Source organism: Diadema antillarum, unplaced genomic scaffold (genome assembly GCF_040938485.1).
Source record: "Diadema antillarum isolate AM-2024a unplaced genomic scaffold, OU_Dant_1.0 seq00001438_RagTag, whole genome shotgun sequence".
In the NCBI taxonomy this organism is placed as follows: Eukaryota; Metazoa; Echinodermata; class Echinoidea; order Diadematoida; family Diadematidae; genus Diadema; species Diadema antillarum.
The window spans coordinates 229771-254032 of NW_027272188.1; the positions used below are offsets into that span (position 1 = coordinate 229771).

The 24262-nt window shown below is 37.0% G+C and overlaps 1 protein-coding gene across 1 annotated transcript in view; it reads left to right on the forward strand.

Moving 5' to 3' along the window:
• The window catches only part of LOC139709491 (integrin beta-1-like), a 149852-nt gene that overhangs the window by 74365 nt on the left and 51225 nt on the right, over nt 1-24262 (forward strand). The window lies entirely within an intron of this gene.

The window sequence follows — 24262 nt, forward strand, 5'->3', positions numbered from 1 at the left end:
CTGCTGTGAGGAAAATCTGATAAACGTATCCATCAGAAAGAGTGACATGTTTTCATTTTGCATAGGCTGTAATAAGACTGTATATGCAGCACTGATATTGGGTGTAGAATGTGACAACTTGTCACATTGCGATCTGCTGAACGGGAACGTGGTTGTAGAAATGCATCAGATAAGTTTGTACATTGCGAAATGTAACATGTATACTTTGTCAGACACCATGGGCCGAATGCATAAAACAAGCTATTGCTTGTAAGCAATTGCTTCAAGCAAAAGCACAAGCTCGTCTAGCAAAAGGTCTAGCTCAAGCAGTTGCTTAAATCCATATGCATAACCTTTTGCTTGTGCCCATACCTTTTGCTTGTCCCGCACAAGCAATTGCTTGCGTTTTCAACAAAAGGAACGTCACGCCTGTGCGAACACAAGAACAAAGGCGAGTGCGACAGCATGTATTTGAAAGGGTGTGTGTGTGCGAAACATTTCCTGACATAGCAACAGAGCTATCAAATGGCACTCATAAATGCGCACACAGACGCACACACACATCAGACTATACACACACACGCACTGGCTGATTCCCATCACTGCTTTTATAGAGATAGCCCGGATCTGCCAGATCTCAGGTGGAGAGAGGTCTCCTTGCTCTCCACCGAAGTCAGACATCTACCTGTTTTTCATCACATTTTGCGTGCTGACCACTGGACTTTCCCGTTGTTGAAATGAAAAAGTTTCTAACACTGCTAAAGAGTAATTTCTTGTAGATTTATACCACTCCTGCACAAGTGTGGTCTTTCTTGCATGAATGTGAAAATGATACTTAAAAGGGAACGTCCCGGTTAAGCAAAAGCTCAAGTTCATTTTCCAGAGCTTGGAAAATCGGAAGCAATTGCTAGCAAGAACAAGCAAAAGGTATGTTTTATGAATACGTTTTTAAGCAAACGCTTGGTCTTTAAGCAATTGCTTGCGGGCAGCAAGCAATTGCTTGTGCTTGCTAGCAAAAGCTTCTTCTTGCAAGCAACTGCTTGTTTTTATGCATACGGATTCGAGTAAAAGGCTAGCACAAGCAATTGCTAGCGTTTATGCATCCGGCCCCTTGTCCATTATGTTGGGCATACTGATGATTATGCAGCTTCCAACACCCACTCATCAAGGCGCACAGCTTCAAATGCACTCTTGTCTCAATTCTTACTCTTGCTATGCTCTCCCTCTTTCTTTTGTAATGTAGGCCTACTGCATGTTTTAGCAATTGGAAAATGACACTTTCACAACCATACAACTGAAGGTAATTTTGATTGTGTAGAAATGACACGTTGAACAGCTATGTTGTCAATCATGGTCAGAAGAAATAAATAATGATCTGATACAATTAAGATGCTGTGGCCTTTCCGGCAATAGCTTCACAGCCTCTATTTAGAGAACAGGACCAAGTCTAGTTATAAACTCATTGAACTGGAATGTAACTGGCTCATATAGTAGTGTTCTGTCATGAACCAGTATTCATTTGTCAAACATTCCTTCCAGCTGATTACACTAATAAAAAAAAAATATATTTTGTGAGCAAATGGAAAAAAAAGTGTGTTGTGTTTTCTATACATAGTTGTAGTAATACAGTACATGTAGTGTAAATTTATCCTTATATAAAAAAAGAAATGGATTAGCTTCATACAGACACATGAAAATGCAAAAACATACACATATACACACACCCTCAGTACACTCATGCATATCCAGGCCTGGCATATCAGATACAAACATGCACAAACACACACCAACATAAGACACACATAGGACAAATATATCATTGATATATTTGCCCTATGTTTGTCTGATGCCCCCGTCATGGAATGGATAGAAATATTCCCCTCATAGATATGTACATACAATGTATTTGAGTAAGATTTCTATGGAATTGTACATCTGTATGAAATTTGCATATTGGTGGGAGTGTTCTAATGATGGCTGTTTGAAAGTGTTTATGGGTATGTGTGTAGTATGGCAAAGGGTATGTGTGTGTGTGTGTGTGTGTGTGTGTGTGTGTGTGTGTGTGTGTGTGTGTGTTAATGTGTGTATAGATAGGAGACTAAAGAAAATCAGTCACAGGGAATGAGGAAAAGATAGGGGAGTGTACTTACAGGAATGAGATTGTAAAACCCTACCAGTGTGTTATCTCCATATCCTAATGTTGGAACAAAATGGGATTTATTCCACTGGAACAATGGCAGCTGGTCAGTCAAGCATGCATGAGTGACATCCACATTTGAAATCAAATCAGCCCAGAAGAGTTATCTCTTCCACATACATGTACATACTGTATATTTCATATCAATACTATGAGACATTCTCATGTAACATTAAATCAAAAGCTTTGTGATTTTTTTCCTCATTATGCATAAATCTATCAGTGAAATTACAGAACTCAAATTCAGGATAACATAATACATGTATGGCAAGTGTATACAAAACAATACAGGTGAATGATGTTATTTAATCTTTCACACAATATTTAAAAATGTGTAAACATGTGTGAATGTATATGTGAGCATATGTGCATGTGGGTGTTTGCTTGTGTGCACGTTTCAGAAGTACCTCTGCATGCAGATGTGATATGAATAATTATGAATGTCTGAGTCCCGGTCATAACAAGATCAATTCATACCAAATTTTCTTAAACTGAGTGACCTAGCAACTGTTCTTTCATAAAGAGACTTCACACCATATTCATAAAAAACAATGCTTATTTAACTTTTAATGCTTGACTTCAATGATTATGTACGGAGAACCATTATAGAAATCAACAGAATAACTCCCCAACTAGACTTAGCATTGCATTGGATCCCCCCTGTGGAGGCATTCCAGGTCTCAGAACTTGAGTAACAGGGCCTCAGTCTGCTTCAACACAGATGAAGATTATATAAAATGTTAATGCTTAGACACACATCTTGTGCTCCTTTTTCATAAATCTGTGAATCATATACCAAGAGTAAATTATTGCATTCCTTCTCAAAACTACAATTTTTTTTTCTCAATCTCTTTTGGGTGTGTTGTGTTCTATAATGAATGCACATTTTGTTGTAAATTACCATGTCAAAAATATTAATATTTGATCGTAAGAGTGAGCTCTAATCTTAATAGCAAACATTCAATGATAAAATCATAGTGAGGGACAGCATTCATGTAGAAATCTTCTAAACTTACCATTACAACACTGAATATCTCTAGAGAATTGTGTTAGCATGCAAGCTCATCTGTCCATAAAAATGGCCATGTATGCTTCAAACATCAACAAAAAATACGGTTTCCTTTTGTATCCACATGACTGCTGTATTGTAAATGAATTATGATTTTGCTATTAAAAGGACAATGTTCAATTGGCAAATAAATGATCTTTGAAACACTATATCAAGTTGGCACCATATTGTTTGTGATGAAATGCAACATACACGTTATACAGACAGAATACAACAGTAACCAAGGTGATCTTATCTTGTCTTCAAATGATCACTCATGAATAGAACGTATAAGAATGCAGGGTATGTTTAACAACATTTTGAGTGTTTGCATCCACCATCTGACAGAAGAACAGATGAAAATAGTCTTCTGAAACATCATTCTGCAACAATCAAACACAATTCACATCGCAATTCACAAGTATCATGTTGTACACTGAATATGAACTTCAATCTCAATTGCAAGGATTCTTGAACCCATCAGATCATTTGTCAGACTGTGCAAATTCTCTCCTGTGATGTTCAATAACTTCCTCCCTTGGATGATACTCAAAGGCACTCACTAGGGCAGAGCTACCAAGTCTCACGCATTGTGAGTTAGACTCAAGCATTTAGGGCCTGTCTCACGATCTCACGCATGGCACCCATTTTTCCCACGCATCGGGGGCATAGCTTAAAGGATTAAAGTGAGAGTTGCAATTGAAGGCATATTTCCCTTTTGTCTTTCTAAATAAGTAAAAAATAGTCACTTAAGTATGCACCAGCTTGCACCATTAAGAGCTAAAAATTGAAAAAGCTCCCTACCGTGGGAGCGCGGACACCCCCCTCCCACACCCTCCCCTCTCTCAGTCGCTTCGCTCCCTTGCTCACGCACATGCGCGCGCCGAGATGCTGAGTCATGAAAATCTCACTCATCAAAATTTTTTGAACTTGGCTTCTATGCTAGGGGAGGCGTTGAAGGCTGGCAGGGTGCAGGAGTTTTGTCATTGTACTCCACAACAGCAGAAAGGACATCATCAACCTGTGCTGTAGAAAATTCAACAGAAAGAAACAAAGGGACACACAAAATAGATGGAATTAAGTTGTTTGCACGGGATTTTAGCAACAAAGTTCTTATGATGTCATGAACAGACACCACCACTTTGATAATGACATCAAAAATCTTTGCAAATTCATATAAAAATTGGGGTTTGCCCTCCTCAAGGCAAAGACTTGACTAGAGAATGCTTAAGTAGCCATTGGTCATGGAAGGTGGAGTGTTGGTCTTCGGAATGGACAACTGACTGCCTCCCTTCTCTGACTTCTGATTAGTGGAACAGGCATAAGACCTGCCCCTCTCCCCCCCCCCCCACCCCCCAAAAAAAGAGAAAATGTATATCTAGACCTTTTAAAATTGATCATTTTATGTGTACTCAGTGGTCAAGAAAGCCATGCTTCTTCAGAGACAAACAAATAATAAAATGTGTAGTTGACAAATTGTCCCATTCTAATATTATCCTCTTCAGTAGTCTTGTAACGTGAATTCATTTTCTTCCAATATTACATAAAATATCTACGCCGTTCTTTACGAACCTTCACGCTAGAAGAGCCAGGCTTGTATTTCGTCTTCACAATCTGGTAGAGCAGATCTCCTGTTGCACCTCGAGCTCGCTGCCTGTCAGAATTTGTGTTGTACACTGTAGTGCAATGCTGCTAGATGACCCTGTAAGTAGTAATGGCACAGAGAGGAATTGAATTTTTTTTTTTGAATTGTCTATGTAGGCCTGTAAGAATGTGGTTAACTAGATGCATGTAGGAACTCTTGGGAGAAACAAATACCGGTATTCAAATCACAAATAATAACTGCCATTAGTACACTTCCCCACATAACCAGGGCAAGTGAAATTGTAATGATGACAACTGAAAATAACTGACTGCAGAAAGTTCCTTGTCTGTTAGGAAAGTGACTTTTTTTTTTGCACATGTAAAATATGAAATTGCATTACATAATCAACTAATAGTAGGCAACATTTTGGGGCAAGAAAAAAAAATGGACATAGAAGATTTCACTTGCATAATGGGCAAGTGAAGACAAACAATAATGGCCAGTCCTGGATCAATTCAATCTAATAATTTGTTTTGGAACACACCATCCAACCATTCGGCTACAAGTTTTAGAGCTCAATGGGGAAGCAAGGCTGTCATAGCAGAAGTCAGAGTCATAGAATTACTGTATATGTATGATTGATAAGCCTCTAATGTAGCAGCGATAAAAATATACAGAGCCAGCCAGCCCGGCTGGCTGGCTGGTACGTGGTCTCAGTTGGTAACTGTTAGACCCCATATGCCCATACTAGTACTACGTGGTAGAATCGATAGCTACACGCAGGTACCGATGTAACTGTGTTGTAGTGAATGTTTTACTAATTTTTTAGGTCTAGTCTAGTAATGTAACGTTAGAGGTGTTCACTTCATAGTACATTTAATGAGCACACAACTTGACTACATTAAAATCCCTCCGTGATCTTAATTTTACCGACATTGAGTGATGTTCCACTCAAAACGCTATAGACGGAGCTTATCAACCTATCGAAACCGTGAAACTGTCAGTAATAGTAGTGATATAGCAATTATAGGCCGACCAGACGCCATGCGAACCCTGTCGCGATTATACAGCGCCTGGGCTGTGTATAGTTACGGTACATGTACGATAGCTACTGTATAAGACTCAAGAGTCGTCTACAGTGGCAAAACATACTTGCTTTCTCTCCAGCTTCAGAACTGCTGATCCACTTTGTTTTTCAGCTCCCTGACGATGAGTTTGGCTTCCATTTCCCAGCTTGATAACAGGGATAGCTATGGGCTGCAGGATCCTCTTTTTGGGCGCAAATCCTAGCCGAGTATACAGCCCTTCCTCTACTACTTAGCTTCACTACAAGCGATCACTGCATACGAGGCTGTACAACCTTGTACGTAGTACTGTACATGTACATCGTACTAGTAGAAGGGACCATCTATCCCACTGCACTGGACTCGCGTCAGCATGAAGCAAATGATTCTCAACGAACCCAATTTTTTTGAGTGGCGTCATCTTTAGGGAAGTTGTGCAGACTTACACCCATCTTTTGTGTCTTTGCTGCGGTGACGACACACTTCCTCGGCATTTTCTTGAAATACTTTCTCCAACTTTCCTACAAATACACATGATCCCCTGCACTGTGAAGTACGGTTTGAATAGGCGAGGCAGTCGCACTATGAGTTCCTGTTGGTACGTCACAGTGTCACCTGACAAGGCACGTGACCGGTCCTTGCTTTTTCTGGGGGCGTTCCCGACTACCCGAAAAATGAGCGATTTAGGCGATTTCAACTGAGTTTTTTGAAGTTCACAGATCTCGTTGAAGAAAAGTATATGCGATTTCTAATACAGGTTTTCCCGGTCAATTTCATACTTTTGTCATTCAAGTTCCTATTCCGAGCATTCGACTTCACGCATTCCACGCTCGCAGCACTGAATCAGCAATCACATTCAAATCCGGTCATTCGAATTCACTATCCGAGCATTCAAATTCACTCTCGGAGCATTCAAATTCACTATCGGAGCATTCAAATTCACTATCGGAACATTCAAATTCACTATCGGAACATTCAAATTCACTATCGGAGCATTCTAATTTAAGAGAGGAGCACGCATTTCATCAAAGAGCATTCAAATTCATGTCAAGCTGGCGACGGAATCTCGTCGGTCATTCAAATTCGTGAATAGGCAACCATGTTCCAAATAACTGCATTCAATTTAAAAGAAGTCCTAAATTTAGTTAGTTTGGGGCCGTGTATGCATTTGTTTCTCACTTGGCTTTCAATATATTGGGATTTATGATGATTATTTATTTTGCAGTAGAGGTCCACCTGTTAATTGACAATTTTGAACTCGCGCTTAGCAAATAGGAATATACAGGCACATTTCCCTGGGATTGGACATAAAATAAAGGTCCCACGTGTAAAAGAGTCACAACTCATGCACGTAAAAGATCCCACTTCATTTATTCATCGCAAAGAGCAAAACATCTAACTGGACCCCAAATGGAAGACCAGCTTTTGCAGCTGAATATGGGTTATCCAGCCATCTTCTTTGATAGAAAAATAAACAAACAAACAAAAATTAGGCACTGTATAGGCCTACAGACGAGCATAATACGGAGGATTGGTTGACACTTTCGAGGAAAAAGAAAACCAATTTCGACTATATTGAAACTGATACATGAGCATTTTATACGTGTTGTCTGTTGTGTATTGCTGTCTTATTGATTTAATTTTGCGGGACTATGTGAGATCATTGTGTGTCAGTTTGTCTTAAATTGATGAATTTTCATTATATGGTCGGTGTTGGGGCGTTGTCAGCATGCAGTATCATCAAGAAACATGATTACTAGTCGTTGTGTTGTTCGGATGCACTGCTGATTGGACATTGCAATTTGAAATTTATTGAGATGAAAAACAAAGAATACATGAACAGAGAACAATGTAGAACATGTAAACAATCCTAATTACACTATGTGCAAGCATTCATTGGTTGTGTTGGCCCTTTTTCCTTTCTTAAAAGTCTCCTCCATTTTCCTCGTTAAATTGATTGCACGAAGTAGGAACTTGATCGCCTAAAAATGAATTTGAACGCTCCAAACAAGCTCATTGGGACTATCACGTGACTATCATATGAATTTGAATGCACGAGTAAGAAAGTCGGTGCTCGCATTTTGAAATTGAATGCCCAATCGTGAATTTGATTTCACGAAAACGAAATAGAACGCTCATAAATGAAATTGATCGCTCGGATTCTGAATTTGAATGCCTTAATATTTTCGCGTGCGTGCGCTGCGTGAATTTGAATGCACATTAATGAATTTGAGTGACAAAAGTATGAAATTGACCGGGAAAACCTATAGTATTGACACTGTATTTTCGTATGATCATGCATTATAAAATTAAAAGACCCGGCCTTTAAGGAAGTATGTCAGCTGCTCTTTTAGTATGTTGGAAATATGAAAATATTTCATCTCTCTCTCTCTCTCTTTCTCTCTCTCTCTCTATATATATATATATGTATATATATATATATATATATACAATACTTATTTCTGTATGTATATTGGATACATCTCGCTTTCGTACTGTAAATAAGATTAAAAGGCATTATATACATACATTTATATATTTGGGTGGGAATTTTGAACGATGTACAATTGCCAATTTTCGTACCTTATGACATTCTTTCCCTTAGAACACGCCAGGATGATATAAGAAACCAGATTCTTTCATGTCATCTCAAAGATTGGTAAATTTCCTTTCAGGAAATATATGGTTTAGTTGACTTTTGCCTGATATTTTTCATTTCACAAGGACTTAAAGCGTAAAAATACGGTAAAAACGCTATATTCACAATAAGTTTTGTTTTTCAAACTAATGATGTGCATTTTTAATGGTTCGTGGCATGTAATATCTGACCATGTTCTGGATCTGACATATCATGGGTATGTACCACAAAATTATAAGAACTTTATGAGCACGTATGAAATTACAGAGAACAATTAAAATATCAAAGTCCTAAACAGACGAACGTCCGTGATGCTTTTATTTCTATCGCTGCTGCAAATTCTACTTTGTTGTCCCAACTCTAACGTATACGAAAATTTGGTGTTCCACCTAAAGAACATATCCTGCAAAAATTGTACGTCTGCTGGCTGTACGTGGGACGTAATATTCTTTTATGCAAAATTATACTCAGTTTTCGTCACGGACGTGCTTCCGCTATTTTCTAATAAAGATCGTAGCCCATGAAACGTTATTGGCGATATTGTTCTGAGTTGTAATCAACTAAGATCTAGCAACACGATAATATGTTTGTTTTGAGTTTCTGTCCATCCTTTGTCAAATAGGAACCGAAATTATATTTTTAGACGAACCTCCTAGAAAAAAAGAACGTCCGTGATGATTAAAACGTTTTCGAGTGGGACACCATCTTGCTTTGATGGCGAAGGTGCATTCTACCTTTGGCTCTCTAGCCGAGGAGCTGCATGCCATTTTTGGAGCGGACTGAGGTTCGTCCGCAGTTTTTTGACCATGCAATTCACCAAAAACCAAGCAAATAATTAATATTTTCTCTGAAAATTCACCTTCTGATCCCCCTCTGAGCAATACATATGTTGTAAGGATGTCAAATTTCTTATAATTTGCATTGACAATACCTTTTCAAACTTTTGAAAGAGTTAGGAAGGCTAGGTACTCTCTGCCGATTAGTTATCCGTCCTGGAACATGACCCTAGTAGTAGAACGAACGTCCGTGATAATTCCAGCGAACGTCCGTGACGTATGCAATCCCTCCGATAGGGATAACTTGTCCCGAAAGTGTCCTGTATTCTTTAAAACTTTTGGCTCGAATAGCGACAAATAAAGTTTTACAAAATAAACAATGAGTTTAGAGCAGTAGTTTCAGAATTTTTAAGGCGGTATATGATTATGACGAACAAACAGCTCAAAATTTACTCGCAATTTTACGCTTGTTCTCCTTCTAATTATACAAAAAAAAAACAGCTAAACACTTCAAACAAAGTTATAGGAAAATGGAATTTTGCGTAATCTGTAATTTCTTTGCGTTTAAATTTCTTTCTGAGGTTCTGGAGACAATTTGTACTGTTACAGGTTCTGAAAGTTTCGCTCACGGACGTTCTATCCGAGAAAGGAAATTTCTGACCATTACAAATATATCACTGCACATAAGATTAATGTTATTTGAAAATAATCATTACCAAATCACCGAGCCGCTCATACCCGAAAGTGAATAGCGTTCAGTACTCAATTTACCTGTAATAACAAACGGAAAACGTTTTTTTTTTTTTTTCACGGATGTTCGTTGGTTGAATAAGTCAATGGATTACATAGTAGGAGAAAGAGGATCAGTGCCACTTTTTAGTGACAGGTGCTCTAAGTGTTTATCTTTTGAGTATGGTAGCTGCCGTCTCAAACAGAACACATCCAGTTTTGGTCTCCATAACGGACGTTCGCTGTATTTGTCATGATATTAAATGCCTTAATTCATTCTTATTTTTCTCTTCATGACGATTTTTCTCTCATTCCCTCAATAGCCTGAACATGCTGCGACCAAACAGAAAACAAAAACAAAACAAAACAAATCCGAAAAGTGCTACGCAATCACATTCAGGATAATGACGGAAGAAGTCTGTAATGAGAATGTGTTGAATAAGATACGAAAAAGTTTCAAAAGGACGTAGAAGCAGTTGAATGAAAATGACTGAGAAATAGAGAAGGGATCGAGCTCCAACACACAGAGAAAAGAATTGCCAGTGCACTCTCGTTATACCAAATTCCTCTGGAGAAGTTTTTGTTTGTTTGTTTATGTTTTTTATTCATCGAAATGCCGTCACAAGCGAACAAAAATCATGCAGTATACAATTATTGTCAGATGAAAACACACAAATCCTCCGCTTATCATCACATGGTGTTGTTTTATACTCATCAATGAAAAGCAATATTCATTTGTAATTTTTTCCAAGATTTTTTTTTTTCATTTTACATTAAGAGACAGAGAGATCGTCAATTTGTTTGTGCTTTTGTGCTTACTTTGAAAACACATGTTAAAAAAAGTACTGATTAAGAATAGGTTTAAGGTTGCACTTTGATACGTTGGCTCCTCCAAAGATTCGTTACTCCGATGTCCAAAGGTTTGTTATTCCAAAATGAAAAAAAAAATTGTAGTTAATTCAGGAGGTTTGTTATTAGAAATGTTCTTCGAAAAATAGATAATATTAAGGATCATTAATTTTAGGTCCGTTCTTCTAAAAGTGGAATGGGCCTGATATTCGTTTAGGTGAAAACGGTTATTATGAGGTTTTGAAATTGGAGGATTTTAGTTGTTAACTTGTTTCTCCACATTTGGATAAGCGAACATAATTTTTCATGTTCCAATTAATAAGCCTTTCGGTTAACCTTTGGAGATCATTTACCGAATGAAAAAGCTTCATAATTATTCGAACTCTATCAATTTTCGTATTGACAAACTGTATGAATAACGAGCCTCCGAAATGATGCGCTACAAAAGGTTTGTTATAACAAACCATATTGTATAATATCGAAGTCACAAACATCCATCCAAGTTATATGGACTTATTGTGTCTTGTTATGACGAAACTCCGCAGTATCGAACCTATTATCATTTCTGACTAATATAATAACACAAATTCTCCTCGGTAACAGTGTGTAACACAAGGAGCAAACACAGAGGGATTTCTTCCTAACGTATTCGTTTGCCCTCCCCAGCTAAACTTCGTATTTCTATAACGGAGCACATTTCTGTTGTTTTTCGATATTAATTCTTTGTCTTTGTGACCATGTTCGTTATATAAAAAGCAAATTTTGCATTTTAGACTCTATATAACAAGTATAGGACCTGAATATTTACTTCATGATAACGAAATTTTGATAAATACATTCGTTCTCAAGGATGGACTACGTCACTGAGATTACACGTACGTTTGTACGTTCATTTACGAGAGATGGAAAATTGTTTTCTTTGATTCCTCAGTATGAGAAGATAAACAAGCTTATATAATTGAGAATTGGTAATATCTATTCAGGATTTTGCTGAGGAGTTTGTTCTCGACATGAAATTGCTGTTTGTTGTGAGTAGAATGCGTTTCCAACTCAAGAGAGCTGCATTGTTCAATATCTTGTTTGTTCCGAACGTCCGTGAGCTACATGCGAACCTCCGTGATGAAAACTATGCTATGTTTGTTGGGTTATAGAGACTGCCCACATGAGATACATCTTAAAAAGGTATATTATTATTTGGGAGTGAGGATTAAAGTATGGGATAGTGAAATAAGAGGTGACAATATTGAGTTTCTGTAAAATGCGCGTAAAGTGGAGAAAGTGTTTAGCGGAAGAGCAATATTTCCACAGAAATGACGAATTTAGTTAAATCATTAGTTGTCTACCATTACGTACAGGTTAAAGGGGATGGCTAGTAACCGATCAGTGGGAATCAGTGGGAATGCTGAGGAATGATTGTTCCAATCCTTGTGGGATTCATTTAAGAGTACATCATATATCTACTGTTGTGTGAAAATTATTTGCTTCAGAACGGTCTCATATTCAAGTAATGTGCAGATTAATGCCCCGTCACTGACCAGGGACGCTTACCTGGATACATTAAACTGCACATTACTTGAATATGAGACCATTCTGAAGCAAATTATTTTCACACAAGAATAGATATATAATGTACTCTTAAATGAATCCCACAAGGATTGGAACAATCATCCCTCAGCATTCCCACTGATTCCCACTGATCAGTTACTAGCCATCCCCTTTAAGAGTACAAGCTTGATATTTTGCAATCACATACACATGTCCCTTAAGATATTTCGTTAGGATTTTGAACTGAATCAGATCTTTGGAAACTATGTTAAATGGTATTCAAATGTATGTGCAGTACTATTCCTCATGGACGTTCGCTGCTCTGGACATGGTAAACTTCAGCGGTGAATAAAAACTTGTTCCTCTGGGAAAATCCTAGTATAATTGGGTTCATATTAAAGCTTAAGTTATACTCTTTCAGGTAAGATGAATGATTTGGAGAATTTCCTACTTTTTAAATTTTGCCTTGTTTTGGCTCGATTGTAGATCGTTCAAAATTCTGACCCATTTATATGTTGATATATTGATATATTTATAGATTATTGTAACATACTTACTCGACCTTATAAATATAAAAAGGGCGTCAATGGGCAAGGGGCAGTGAATCCATCGTACGTCATAGATTCTATGGGACAAGGACTGTCCCGAAGACCCAGCCATGTTGCAAGCTAGTTAACCGCCATAGAGACTTTTCAGTCGTGTTACCTGTGAGGTCACATTGACACTCTTACTTCCGGCGCGTGTCGAATCTTTTTTTTTCTCCACTTTGCTGACGTTTCCTTGAACTGTGTTCAGTGAGTTTTGCTGCGCTTTAAAGTGACACCTAGACCCTATAACTGTCGTGTATATCCAACCTGACGCTTAACTGTGACCTTTTGCGACAGAGCTCCATGCGGAACTCGAACTAGTTCCTAATCCTGCTTTGTTTAGTTTCCTGTGTGAATCCTTGCAGCTTAAAAAGATGGTACCGTATTGGTGAAGATGAGTATTGGGCTTGTATAACTTTTTGCGAGATACCAAGAAAACACATATGATATAGTACAGAGCATACCATTTTAAGAGGAATTCAAAGTTTATTTGATGAAAATCGGGTTTGGAATGACTGAAACATCCAAAAACAAAGCAAAACAAAGCGATCGTAATAAAGTGTAGGTCCCACACTTTATTAGAATCGCTCTTTTTTGGATATCTCAGCCATTTCAAAACCAATTTTCATCAAATAAACATTTAATTCCTCGTCGAATTACATGCTCTTTCATATTTCATAAGAGGTTTCTCATTATCTCACCAAAAAATGTTAGAAACCTGAAATTAGGTCTCAACCAAAACTGTACGATCCCTTTAATACACCTCCCTGCTTATGTAAGCTTGAACAAAAACATAGACAGATTTTAAAACATGTAAGTATACGTAACGCGTTCGTGATTACACGCACGTATAACAGTTCTGCAGTCTGGTGCACTGTTTATTTAACTAAACTTAGAATCCTGTCCAACTCCGTGGCGTGGACTGCTTTGCCATAATCAATATAGTAGAGGCTACTATGTAATCCCGTGAGATTTTTGTGCCAAAATTGATTTTTTTTTTGGCTAACTTTGTCAATTTTGGGGTGCTGAATCCAAAAAACTTTGGTTCTATTTTTTCCGACCACGTCTTCAGCCGCCATTTTGAATTTCAAAATGGCCGCCATAGCGAACTGTATTTCTATCCATATCTCATTAAGTGAGCATTGTAGAAGCTTCAAAATTTGGTGCAAAATGCATGGTTGTGATGTGAGACATTCTGGTTTATCTTTTTCTGATAGTGTGGATTGTTTTGATACAATTTGTAGGCTGCCATCTTGAATTTCAAAATGGCCGCCATAGCAAACAGTATTTTGAACCATATCTCATTCAGTGAGCATGGTAGAAGCTTCAAATTTGGTGCAGGATGCTTGGTTGTGATGTCAGACACTCTGATATATCATTTTCTGATATTGTGGATTGTTCTAATACAATTTACAGGCTGCCATCTTGAAATTCAAAATGGCCGCCAAAGCGTTTTTACCCATATCTCATGTTGGAATTATTGTAGGAGCATCAAATTTTCAGCAATGCACATGCTTGTGGTTTTCAACGGTCCAGTACAGCTGTTTCCTATTGTGGACCATTAGATAGGCCACCATCTTGAAATTCAAGATGGTGGCCATAGAAAAACATATAATACTTTGGTAAGCGCCTTAGATGAATTTGCCAAAATTGTCCTAGTTAGACCGAATTCATTTTCATGTCATGCAGAACAGCCATCTCTTAATTCAAAATGGCCGCCATAAATTCAGACTGTAAGGACGAGGTTCCAATGACGTCATCAAGCCATCCCGAGGGGCAAATACTGCGTGGGGGGGGGGGGGGGGGGGAGGGGTCCCATACCACTTCCCATAAGTGTGGGCAAGCGTGGAAGCGTTACATCCCACATCATAATTACAATAGCCAAGCGGGTATGTGGTTCGCGTACATGTGATTTGTTTTTGCCTCTCAGGCAAAACATTATTTGCTGTCGTGGAACTTCGTTAATAGTTATGTTTAATCCCAGTTTTTGAATATATGTACAAAAGCAAGCATTGATACGATTAAAGGTGATCTCAAAACTTGATGCTGCCTCGAGACAATGAAAACAAACAAGGAAAAGACTCGCAATTGCAAGAAATGCCATGGTCACCCCATTCAAGCTTGTTTGTTGACCACAAAATGAAACAACTCATCAGGGAGCTCATAATGGATGTATTTCTGGAATAACACAGAATGAATAAGGAATGCCAATGAGTAAGTTTTTTTCTGATTGCCCTTTTGTTGGTCATCCTCAATTATCGAGACTTCCAAGATGCTTACTGCTGTACCGCCAATTATTCTAAACCTACAAAGGAACAAGAATAGCTCAGTTCTGTGGCACTTTGGATGCATCAGAATTCTTCAACAACTTAGAACACCATTACACGAGGGTAATCTCAAAAATTGTCACTGCAAACTGGTGAATGTGGTGTTTGGCAATCAGGTATCGGACACATTCCAGGAGGATATTCTAAAAGGAGATGAAAAGGGAAGTTTTCATGTTCTGTACGAAGAATTTGTATCTGAAAGAATTTCAAAATATATATTAACCAAAAAAAAAAAAAATATCTGTCTATGATAATTATGAGAAAGGCCAGACATTCAGCTCTTGCAATTGAAATACACCGTGTAAAATTGGATCAAAAGTTATTAAGCTTAAGAGGACTACTATACCTTCTTATAGCACTTCTACCGGTACAACAGTCTGTAATAGATCTGTCATTATATCCAGTCATTACTGGACGATGCACTGATAGGAAGTTATAAGTTCTACTGTTGTAAGTAATTCCACAATCACTCTTCATCTCACATTTTTATGGCCTTCTCATTCTCTCAAACAGGTTCATGTTTCATACCCATGCCTTAGAAACTCACAAACCTGAGCCAAATAATCAGCCTGAAAGTTGAAATACTAATTAGTCCATACCATCTACAGAACGGGGAAAAAACGAAACAAAGGGTTCATTAAAGATGCCATGGGAGCTTTCACCCGTCACAACGAGGAAGCAGATATCCTCATTCAATTGCATGTATTGGATGCTACTTCAAAAGCAACAGGGAATTTCAGAGATATGGATGATTATTACGTATAGACACTGAGATTTTCATTTTCCGAATGGATCTTTGCTTTACTTTTGATACTGCATCGCATGTTGTCTGCTCCATCACTGGAAATAGACATGATAAAGTACAATCGATATTGTTGAGAGATTGTGTTCTGCAAGTTGTTGCGAAAAACAAAGGTCTGCTTGGTCATGCCTTTTATGGCGGTGGCTGAAGTTGACAATTTGAGGATGTCTCAAAGAGCAGATGGATGAAGAATTATCTAAGCCTTGAATCATGCAGAATGTGCAATGACACCGTCCATGCCTTCTAGAAGTTGGGCGTGGATGACTTCAACCTGGACAATCTCTCATTTGCTTTGACACCAGAATCACATGATTTCCCATTCACAAGTTTTACCCAAATGCAATGCTCTTAAAGGAATGTTTCCCATGGCAGCCATTTTACATTTCAACTTGGCAGTGTACCTACGGGAAGCAGTCCCGCCTATGCAATAATAACACTGTTTATTGAAGTAATTGACTTACATATACATATAGGTCCTACATGAAAGTTCTCCAGCATGCTCGAGTTTGAAGGGTAACGATTCTACAGCACCAAATATGGGTCGAAATCCATCTTGAATTTCAAGAGTGTTTTTTTTTTGTTTTTTTTTTTTTTGGTAGATACTTTATTTTCTGGAAATCAAAATATACATAGATTGAATAATCGTGAACATGGGAAACATACAAAGTATATTTGAAACAGAGTCGTTTGACTTGCATAAACACCGATATAAAAGGAAATTATGCATGTCTATGCAGCTGGGATTACAATAACAATATCATATTTAAGAAGTGATAATGCAGAGGGCCGCCATTGTAAGCATTGCTTGAAAAGATGGCCGGCCCGAGGAAAAGGTAGGTATATAGGTAAATTGGTAACAATACAAAATTCTGCTGCGAAGATAGCAGGGGAAAATAAACTCTGATGTGTGATGGTGGTGAATGTGCGTGCGAGTGCTTGAAAGTGCACAGGGACAGATAGGCTGGGATTTAGAATAATAAAATTGGTTTGCTGGAAGAGGGAATGACTTACGATGTTGCTACTATCGGGAGACCAACATGAGTCATATAAATTATTCGTGCTTAATTCGTATTTGAAGTATACTGTGATAAAATATGCTTCTTTAAGTTTGCTTTGAATGAAAACAAGGAGGCACACTGTTTCATCTCCTCAGGAAGAGTGTTCCATGTATCCGGACCGTGATGTCTAATCGACTTTTGAGCAAGTAAATGTTTTGGATTACTTAAATGAAAATCATGGGAACAACGGGTAGGGTATGAGTGAATATGATCATTAGTTACTAGGGCATTATGGGAAAATGGTAATAAATTTCGAATGTGTGGCAGCCAATGCGAATAATCCATTATTACAGAATGTATATAATTATGTGTACGTGTCTGTGTTTGTAAAAGAAAGTACAATGCACACCACAATAAACATTTATGTATCTGAAAGTTGCTTGTAACCACAGATATTAGCTGAAAAGCAGCCATCTTGAATGATAAAATGACAGCCTCAAAAGTGATCTGCAATTTTAGGGAGGAGATCAAAGTGCATGTGAATGTTCAACATCATGAGGTCAGTTTATGCCCGAAATGTGAACTTTTTGTATTGTTTACAACATGAAATATGGGTCAAAATATACATTCTGGTATGGTGGCCATTTTTAATTTGAAGATGGCCACCTATGATATCAAAAATGGATCATCATTTCAGAAAAATATGCTTCAGAAAGTCTGATAGCATACGCATGCTCTTTGCCCCAAGTTAGAACCTTACACACTGCATACGATATGAGATATAGGCCCAATTATATTTCTTATGGTGGCCATTTTGAATTTCAAGATGGCCGCCAACCAAAATGATCCATCATTCAAATCAAAAATGTATATATTAGCATGTCTGATATCATAGGCATGCTTTTTGCCCCAAATTTATACTTTCCATAATGCTTACAACCTGAGATACTGAGATACTGAGATACATTAAGCTATGGCGGCCATTTTGAATTTCAAGATGGCAGCCCACAATTTGTATGAAAACGATCTACAATATCAGGAAATGGGGTATCAGAATGTCTGACATCATAAACATGCTTTTTGCATCAAATTTGAACCTTCTGTGATGCTCACATCATGAGATCTGAGTCAAAATACAGGTTGCTGTGGCGGCCATTTTGAAATTCAAAATGGCGGCTGAAGACGTGGTCGAAAAAAATGGAACCAAAGTTTTTTGGATTCAGCACCCCCAAATTGACCAAGTTAGCTAAAAAAATCCATTTTGGCACGAAAATCTCACGGGATCCAATATTTCGACATAGTAGCCCGTACTAATACATGGAGGTAGCTCCATGATCAGTGCTTACATCGTGCATGCCAACACCACGTTGTTAAAGAGATGGTACAGTTTCTGTTTAGATGGGGCTTGAACTTTCCAACTTTTTTGATGATTTTTTTTTTAAGGCAATGAGAAACTTCTTCCGAAATATTATGGAAGAACATAATAAGGATTCTAAGAGAAATTCAAAGTTTATTTGATGAAAATTGGTTTTGAAATGGCTGAACTATCCAAAACAAAGCGATCGTAATTACAAGTGGGACCCAACGGGTCCTGTTATCAGGATCGCTTTGTTTCACTTTTGTGTGTATATATCTCGGCCATTGCGAATCAGATTTTCATCAAGTAAAACTGCCTTGCTATATCATTGGCGTGGCCTTTGGTTGTTTATACCAGCCACAAGGATATACATTTCAAGGATAAGTAACACAAGTTTCTACATAATACGGGCAACGTGAAGGCCTTCTTTCAATTCAATTTTTTTTCAATTCAATTTAATTCAATTCAATAGTTTATTTATTTCCATCATCACAGAGAAAAGAAAAGAAAAAGTTGGCATAATCCAAAGTGATACATTTTTTTTTCATTTCTCTTACACTCGTCCGATAAAGGATTTTTTCAATACAATATAAAGTATATTATACACGAATGATGTCGTAAAAAAGAAACAATGCACTTTGTCATGGCAACAAAAATAGTAAATAATCATAATGATGGAAAACAGTGTTCCACTAAAAAAGCCACGCTTGTAAAACGTGGAACACAGGAACAAAACAACAACAGCACCAATTTGTTATACCAATAAGACATATTCATTTTAAATTCTTCTATATACTATTGTACATTTTACTCATTGATATAATGATGTTGATACTATGAACAATACATTACTAGGATTTTAGGATGCAAACGTATAAACTATATAACATATCACATTTGTGGCACAGACACTATGGGGCCAGGTGTGCCAGGAAAATTGAGCGGAAAGGAAGATATGCAATCGGCCACAAAAAACATAACGACGACAACAACAACAACAATAACACAATACACAGAAATAACAGAATTTGAGGAAATGCACTCACACAGGTACTGGACAACGAAGAACGAGGAAAAAGGAGCAGGGAAGAATAGAGAAGGAAAAGGAGAGGGATGGAAAAGGTCTGTGGACACACTACAAAATCTCAAGGAAAAGTGAAACATGACTGGTTTTTTCATTAAACAGAATTAACTGGTATATTTAGAAAACAAACATTTTTTGAGTTTATACTTAAATGTAATTAACTTCACAGATTCTTTTAGATCATTATCTAAGCTATTCCAAAATCTGGGTCCGGTATAAACAAATGTATTTTGAGTGTGTACAGTTCTAACTAAGGGAAGATGAAATTCTTTAGATTGTCTAGTGGGATAATTATGTACGTGGCTGTTACGGTGAATAATAAGAGTAAAATATTTTGGGTAGATGATTGCAGTTGTAATTAAACATAAATTGACCAAGTTGAAACAAATACAACTCTTTTATTTTCAGAATTTTGTGCTCAAGGAAAAGCTTGTCAGTATGTGCTCGGATATGAAGGTTAAAAACGATTCTGAGCGCCATCTTTTGCAGAAGAAAAAGTTTATCTAACAATGTCGAATATGTATTCCCCCAAGCAAGAATTCCGTAATTCAAGTACAGCAATACCAAACTTGAATAAAGCGTAATCAAAGCCGAAGAAGGAAGATAATATTTCAATCTATTCATTATACCTATGTTACGTGCAATTACTTTACAAATATTGTTTATGTGACACTTCCATGATAACTTATTATCAACACAAACACCTAAGAATTTAATAGACGAAACCTCTTCTAGAGGAGTAGTGTCAAGTATAACATTACCTGGTAATCTGTCTAAAGAATTACTGAAAAACATATACTTTGTCTTCTCAATATTCAGTGACAATTTATTTGCATATATCCATTGTGAGACATTCTTCAATTCATCATTCACTGTACTAATCAAAGTATTAGGGTCAGGGTGGGAATAAAAAAGATTGGAATCATCCGCGAATAATATGAAAGAGAGTTTATCTGAAGACCTATAAAAATCATTAATGTAAACTATAAATAACAGTGGGCCTAACAAACTTCCTTGCGGAACACCACATTCTATTTGCTTCATAGAAGAATCAAAACTGTTCACATGTACATATTGAAATCTGTCAGATAAATAACTCGTAAACCATTGCAAGGCTTTCCCGCGAATACCATAATGGGATAATTTAGAAAGAAGTATACCGTGATTAATCGTATCAAAAGCCTTTGAAAAGTCCAGGAAGATGCCTATTGTATGCGAAAATGTATCAAGTGCATGTGTAATCTTTTCCACAAAGGTAAGTAAAGCGTGGGTGGTGTTAAGATTTTCTCTGAATCCAAATTGAAAATTCGTATATATATTACTCATGTTGAAAAATTTTACAGTTCGGATATATACTATTCTTTCCAAAATTTTAGAAATTGAAGTTAATAACGATACTGGTCTGTAATTATTGACATCATTTTTCTCCCCTTTCTTATTTATAGGTATAACTTTGGCAGTCTTCATTTGACTTGGTACAAGCCCAGTACTAAGTGATAAATTAATAATATATACTAAAGGATCTATTATTTGAAGAATTATATTTTTCAACAAATAATTATCGATTCCATCACAACCTGGGCTTTTCCCTTCTTCCAAATTATGAATAATATCAATAACTTTTCATTATACGTAGGGTCCAAAAATATAGTTTTAGGATTAGGTATATCTAAAAAATCATAAAACACTTTATTAGATGAAGGGATACTTTGTGATAAATTTTTCCCAATCGATGCAAAAAAATCATTAAAAATTTCGGCCATACCAGCAGGTACATTGCTTGAGGTATTACCCCATCGTACTTCTGAAATACTAGATACATCATTAGATGTATTCATAACATCTTTTATTGTTTTCCAAATATTCTTAATATCATTTTTATACTTCATTATCTGGTTGACATAAAATTTTCTCTTTTGTAAACGCAATAAATTAGTAAGCGTGTTTTTATAAGTCACATATTTTTGTCTGTTTTTATCCGTAGGGTTACTCCTGTATTTATAAAACAAATTATTTTTTTCTATTAATCGATCTTAAAAGTGATTGGGTTATCCACGGGAGTCTTGGAGTTCTTTTATAAGAACTTTTCCTTGTGCAAAACGGAATATGTTCATCAATTTTAGAAGTGATAGTTTTCATAAAATAATCATAACACAAATCAAGATCGGTATTGTTGTATACAAAAAACCAATCAATATCTTTTAAACTATTTTGCAAATTAATAAGATTATTGGCCGTAATCTTACGACGTCTCTGATAATTATTTTGCCTAGGAGATAACTTAATTGGCACTTGTGTAAAGATTGGATAATGATCAGAGATGTCAGATAAAACAATACCAGACTCGGGAATTGGGAGAATATTACAAAAAAATATTATCAATTAAAGTGGCAGATCGGTCAGTAACACGGGTCGGCTTAGAAATTAACGGTAATAAAGAAACAGACATTAAGGTTTCTACAAATTCTTGCGAAATATGTTGGGAGTTACATTTCATAAGATCAATATTGAAATCACCCATTAAATATACATGTTTATTTGTAAAAATAGAGTTCTGCATTAAATTTTGCATATACAACAAAAAATCATTCGGATTCGATCCAGGGGGTCTGTAAACAACTCCAATCAGTATATTTTTCCCATTCGGGTTTACCATTTCAACAAAAAGAGATTCAACTACATCAGTCATGACATTCAATTCTTCGTGGATAGAATATTCAAATTTGTTGGGGATGTATAAACCCACGCCACCACCCATTCTTTCTTTTCTATTTCTGTACACGAAATCAAAGCCGGATATAGAAAATAAATGACTTATATTGGGAGTCAACCATGTTTCGGTCAGACCTATAGCAGAACAGTTATTACCAGAGTTTTCTAAAAATAATCGCAACTTATCAAAATTTCTACTTATGCTTCGTATATTTCATATTCGTCTTCAAAAGCTTTGACTTCATATCAAACAACGGGGTGTTAATATGGCTTTCTTAGACAGGAATGAGGACCAGAAGGAGGAAAAAGCTGATAGCTAGATTTTTTTTCTCAAAGTATATTACCTGAGAGCATGTGGTTCATCCAACGAAGCGTTACCAAAAATTGCACATTATTTTTGTGAAGCGACAACGCATTGTATATCTATCAATAAAAGGTGCATTGCAGCATGGGGGTAAGTTTGTGTCAAAAGCAAATGAGAAGACTCGTTTTTCATCTATCAAAGATGACTCGCTGGCTGAAAACTGGCCTAAAATTACTGATCTTTATTTTGATTACGCACTTTTATTACCATTAGGATGAAGACAGATATATTTCCCTCAAAAGTCTAATCGTTAAGCATTAGGCCCATCTTATCTGTCACACTTTCTTTACTAGTGGGGGTACAATGGGTGGGGTTGACTTGCATACATATGTGTTTTCATGCGTATTTTGTTGTTGTTTTACTGAGGGAATTCGGTGATAATTTGAGTTGAGTTAGACTTGACTGACTCTATTACCACTCTCTTCATCACTTTGATAAATCATATACACAGAGTGTAAAACATTTTTCAACGATACAAATAAATACCCTACATTATAATTCATCCTATATGCTACTGCTCACTGTGCAGTTTGTGTAACAATGGTCGTGTATGGTGGACGAACGTAATATGAACAGCAAAGAGTGGTATCCTGAAAAAAGGACTGTAAAGTCAGACATGAATAACGCGTATTAAGAGAATATTAGGAAAAAGAAAACAAAAGGGAAGAAGCGGCCGATGGGTGTAAAAAAACAGTAACCGGAAAGTTGCTGGTTGTTTATCACAGATAATGTGACCTCTATACGAAAACTATCCTCCTGCTATAGCTCCGCGCGTGAGCGCCGAAAAGGTGGCGGAGATAATCTCGAGCATCACTCAACCTTGAACTGGGGGATGATGGCTCACGGGCCGTCATGCATACAAATAGTAAAAGAACGCCTGACTGGGAGGAAAAGATGGGAAGCCGGATCGACGAAAGACACATTGGGAGGACAAGATGGGATGGGGATTGTGGTAGGTGGTTCTCCTTTTTGCGAGAGGATATAGTACACACGGGACAGAATATTGTGTTGATGGGGTACGGGGAGCTTGTCACAGTACAGACAGAAGGAAAAAAGATGACCCCTTCATTTGCTGAGGCATCTAGGATGATCAACGGCGCATCATGAAGTCCATGAGGGACACGACACAGTCATTTTCGGATCCATTAATCCCCATCTATTACTTACTTCATTCATACGTGCCCAGTTGGAAGGGGTAGGGGTATCAGCTATAGTATTACTATCAAGTGCCTTGATTTAAAAAGAAAAAAAAAGTTGGACAGACTTCGTAGACTGGTTTCTGGATGTTTGTTCTAAATCCTCTATTTTACATTTAGCTGTAAAAAGGGAAAGTGGTTTTATAGAAATTTTCGTGAAAGGATGGACGTCATTATCACTTGAAAGGGTCACTTGTTCGGGGATACATTCCAAGAGACTAATGCAAGGTACAAATGAGATATGCGAAAGTTCGACCGAAAGAAAAAGTACATACCAAAACTTGTACTCTAAGTGTGCATCCTTGTATGTCTTGTTTTGGTGGCACAATACTGTCACCACTTGCGGATAACCTTATTTAGTAGTTCTCAGTTACGGAAACAAGACTCAATAGATATTTTAAACTCTTCTTCTATAATGGTTTGTA